The sequence below is a fragment of the Dipodomys spectabilis genome, unplaced genomic scaffold (genome assembly GCF_019054845.1).
Source record: "Dipodomys spectabilis isolate Male_0828 unplaced genomic scaffold, ASM1905484v1 ptg000019l, whole genome shotgun sequence".
In the NCBI taxonomy this organism is placed as follows: Eukaryota; Metazoa; Chordata; class Mammalia; order Rodentia; family Heteromyidae; genus Dipodomys; species Dipodomys spectabilis.
The window spans coordinates 13,040,612-13,045,909 of NW_024870696.1; positions in this window are offsets into that span (position 1 = coordinate 13,040,612).

Genomic DNA, 5,298 nt, shown 5'->3' on the forward strand with positions numbered 1-5,298 from the left:
CCATAGGTACAAACAAGAAAGGAATTCATCTGAGAAATGACATTTCTTCAATAGAAAGAAAGAAATCACATCCACACACAATTGATTTGAATGATACAATGAACATGTTTTTATATCTTGATAAGTGGTGGGGATTGGGGCAATCAGTAGGGACTGAGGCAAAGATTCGGTTAAAGAACAACTGCCACTTTTAGTTTCTTCTTGCAAGTTGGCAATATCCTCTTCTAATTTGTATCTGAACTGCTTTTTCACACACAGGGAGTACAAGGAATACCCCCAGAGAAAGCCAAGAAAGAACCAGAAAGGAAAAAGAAACTGAGTTGAAGTGACCAGAACTTGTATAGTTCATATATGAAATGTCCTTCTAAGGCCCATGGATAAAAGATGGGGACCTTGGCTTGTGGCACCACTGGGACATGGAGCCTATTGGAAGTATTCTGGTCATATGAGTGCCCTTGAATGAGACCCCCACCCCTCCTCTTTCTCAGTTTTTGCTTCCTGGCTGCCATAAAATGAGCAGCTTCCTCCCCCACAGTATATTCCTCCTGCTACCATCTTCTACCTTGTCTCAGGCACAAAAGCAATGGGGCCAGCCAACCATGGACCCAAACTGTGAAACTATGAGCTAAGCTAAACCTTTTCTCTGATTAAGTTGGCTTGCCTGGGGTGTTTATTTGTAGTAATATAAAGCTGTCTGAAACAAAAATCTGCAGAAGCCATTTGGAAAGAGAAACCTTCGATGATTCTTGATTGTTTATGCTATCTCTTTCTTAATCTTGTTTCCTACCTTTCAATTATAGGGAAGAAAGATGGCTCTAAAAAATTAATAGGACCAAAACATAGCAAGATACATCAATTCAACCATGTACTCACTCCTCTTTCCTATATAGCCCAGGTTTATACACCATAATGACTCTATTTACCCACCCTTCTTCTCTCTATGGGCCTCCTTACTTTTGCTCCCCACTGACTCTGCTCAAATTTCGAAGAACAACTTTCTTAAAAGGAATACTGAAATAGTGTCTGAGGGTGAACTTAATGAATAGAAACCATCTTCTACTTACTATTCATATATCCAGGAATAACAAGCTTTCCCCATGTACACAAAATATTAATCATTCTTGACTCTCCAGATTTTATGTATGAGCATTTTACATTCAAATTGCAAAATAGATGTACACAGTGTACTATTCTATAATGTTTATTTTTCATGACATGGGTGTATTTATCTTCAATTGTCCAGATCTATGCTCTTGCCTTTTCCAAGCTGATCCAGTGTTCTTATTGATGCTGATTCTGGTCATGCCTCCAGTCTGTCATTTCACTACAGCTTTAGAACATATATTATAAATGATTTTTTTTTCTAATTTGAAGTTATCCTACTTTTACTTTCCAGTCCAACATAACTATGTTGTGATTAGCATCAGAAAAATATATTTCAATGTAATTTTTTTAAATTTTTTGCTGATTGTGAGGCTTGGACTCAGGGCTTGGGCGCTGTCTCTGAGTCTCTTTGTGCTCAAGGCTAGCACTCTACCACTTGAACCACGGCACTTTGGAGACAAGAGACCCATGGGGGCTTTTCTGCCCAGGCTGGCTTCAAACCACAATCAGATCTCAGCCTCTTGAGTAGCTAGGATTAGAGGTGTAAGCCGCCCTACCTCCCAGCTTCAATGTCTTTTGTAATAATGTGAAATTGCCAATGTTTGATAAACATGCTTGATGATAGATGTTTATGATAGATGATTATTCCAGAAACAATCTTATTTTTCAAAAGGCAAAGTTGGAGAAAGAAAAATAAAGGCCTAGAAAAATTGTTAATTGATCCAATGCTACAAACTTAATTTTGAAAATTTAATTCCTGTGAAGTTGCATTATTCCTAAAGCCCCAAAGATACCAAAATATGACATATTGTGTGAGTTGTAAGAAGTATTTAAATTTTGCACATATATAATCTCATATACTTCATATAAAAATATACTCATAGAAAGATCTCCACAACATTCAGAAGCACGTACCTACACCGGTCTATAGATCGAAAATAATGAAAATTTCAGGGTGATTGTCATTCTCTGCATCTTAAATTGGGTTGTAGAGGGGTAACAGTTTAGCAAAACTCACTGAATGTTTTTTATACATGATATTCAAGTTTAAAAGAAAAAAGCACAAGCAAATATTAAACTTGAATAAAGTGTGCCAATGTCTGCGAAATGCTTCACTCTGAGATCACAATGCAAGTCATGTCTTCTCACAGCGAAGGCAAGTGCTGAAGAAAGCAGGCTAGACCGGGCACACTTAATGTCTCTGTTAGTTATATTGTGACCCTAACAATCCATTGACCAGGAAATACAGATCTAAGACCAAAGACGGGAGTTAGAGATGAACACTCCCCTACTCTACCAGCAGACACTGCAAAGTCACTTTGCGGAGAGCCAGAGGAAAAGAATAAAAAATTGAGAATGTTAATCCAATCTATTATAGTGTTCTGTGTGACAATGAGAATATCATGCAATTTCCTTAAATTTCTGTTTATTTTTTATTAATAAAGTAAGAATTTCAAGTAACAGAAATTTATTATGAAAGTCAAATGGGGTTTGCTACCCAAAAGATTTCCACATTTCATCAATCTCTACATAGTTCCTAATTTAAAAAATTGTTTTTGATAGAACTGTGTATTGAACTAAGGACACCATGCTAGGTGCTCTACCACTTGCCTCATGTCCCTAGTAATATTTCCTAGTTTTATAACCATCTTTCTATTAACTTCCTTCAGCTGCTATTAGATCTTTGTAGTGTTTCCAGCAAGAATTTTTAGTTAGACTTATTATTCAAACAAGCCTTATTCCTCTTTACTTATCTACCCAATTTTAGTCCAAGGAAGCAGAAAATAATTGGCCTAAGAATTTCTTTTTTAATTTTTTAAATATTTTATTGTAAAGCTGCTGTACAGAGGGGTTACAGTTACATGAGTAAGGCAATGAGCACATTTCTTGTCTGCGTTGTTACCCCCTCCTTTGTTGTTCTCCCAGTATCCCTTCCCTCCCCCACCTCTCTCATCCCCTCCCCAAAGCTGTAAAGTTCATTTTCTAATAGAGCGTCTTGTGAGTATCATTGTTGCAATGGGTCATCCTGTGTCCTTGTTTCAGCATTTTGTTATTCCCCTTCCCCTCCCCAAATCTAACAAATATACATACAAGATGCAGGGTACCAAAATCAAGTACAGTGACAACAGGGGACATACCATACAAGACCATACAAAAGAAACAAAAAAAATCATATAGTGCATTAAAACAACAACAACAAAGAAAGACCTCTTATGTCCATATCTTAAGGTTCATTTCACTTATTATCATCTTTATAGTCATATGTACATAGCTTTTAAGCTTTTCTGCTTATCTGATGAAATTACCCTAGACATGTACTAATTATTGAAAATGAGGGAAACCATGGGACCTATATTTCCTTGAGTCTGGCTTACTTCACTTAATATGATTTTTTCCAAGTCTTTCCATTTCCTAACAAATGGGATAATGTCATTCTTTCTGATGGAAGCATAGAATTCCACTATATATATTATATATAGTATATATATATATATATATATATATATATATATATATCTCACATTTTCTTGATCCATTCATCTACTAATGGGCATCTGGGTTGGTTCCATATCTTAGCTATGGTAAATAATGCTGGGATAAACATAGTTGTGGTGGTAGTGTTAGTATTGTCTTGTTTGTGATCCTTTGGGTAAATGCCCAAAAGTGGGATTGCTGGGTCATTGGGAGCTCTAGGTAGAGTCTTCTGAGGAACCTCCATGTTGCTTTCCAAAGTGGTTGAACAAGTTTACACTCCAAGATGCAGGAGGGTTCTCTTTTGGCCTTAAAATTTCTGCAACAAAATGCAACTGAACTTGGCACATAAAGTATTTGGGATCTATTTCTGTAGCAAGTAGTTGAGCATCAGTAATTACATACAAAAAGCAAAATTTCATTCAGTCTCACGTAGTCAGTCATCTCAGATGATCAAACCCAATAGTCCAAAGGCCTCACGGTCAGGTGATCTCTCCACTATATCCAGCCTATGAAAGCTCGTTGTTCATACCAATGCAGAGGTCTTGGAATCTCTCCTGGTTCTGAGTGTGAAATGATTCATGAATTGTTCTTTCCTATAATAAATCCTACTAAGTTGAAAGATATGTTTTGCTATGAAAGTGAGTGTTCAGAGGCCAGAAACACAGAGGTCAATTACTTTAGTTAATAGCAGCAATAAACTACTCACAACTTTCAAGAACAATAACACTACAGTGATGAGACTTCCCTTCCAGAATTTACAATAACCACTAAATTTAAGACAATATTTCTATTCAAGACTAAGAAATAAATGGAAATGAAAGGAGCTAAATTTTAGCATGTTACATACTTTAAAATTTTTTATTTTTATTTTTATTTGTTATTTTATTTTTATTTATTGTTATTTTATTTTTATTATAAAGGTGATATGCAGTCGGATTACAGGTACATAGGTCAGGTAAAGAGTACTTCTTTCTTTGTAAAAAACATGTTAGTTATTGTTATTGTAGAAGTGATATACAGAAGGGTTACATTTAAGTCAGGTACTGAGTACATTCTTTTCTTTAAATTTTATTTTATTTTATTGTACAGTTACATGAGTAAGGTAATGAGTACATTTCTTGCCAAACACTGTTACCCCTTCCTACCATATCACCTCTTCTCTCCCTCTCCCTCAGTTTTTCTGTACTGCCCCCACCCACAAGTTGTATACTTCATTTTCCACAGTGTCTAGTGAGTACCACTGCTGTATTTGTTCACCCTTTGTCCCACCTTTTCTGTGACTCCCATTACCCTCCCAAAGACAAATAAACTAACAAACAAGACAAAAGGAGAAGACAACATAAACAGCCACAACAACAGCAATCTCCTGTTTCCATTTCTTGGAGTTCGTTTTGAAGAGTACATTTCTTTTTTGGGCATTTTACATCTTAGATACAAAGAGAACCAAACAGTATTATCTTTTCCTTACAAAATGTGGCTATTGAGTGCAGGGGTAAAAATGTTTCCCAAGGGAGAGAATGGTTTCAGTGATCCATCTTCAACTATCCCTCACCCTGGTCCATCAGTCTGAATCACACCAAGATCTACTGTGTTTTTCAGCAAGAATTCTCAAGATTCTCCCCAAATAAGCTTTATTTTTGTTCATTCACCTTCTCTACCTTCAGTCTAAACATCTATTTGTAGATCCATCCCTCTTTCCTATCTGTGTATCTATCCTTG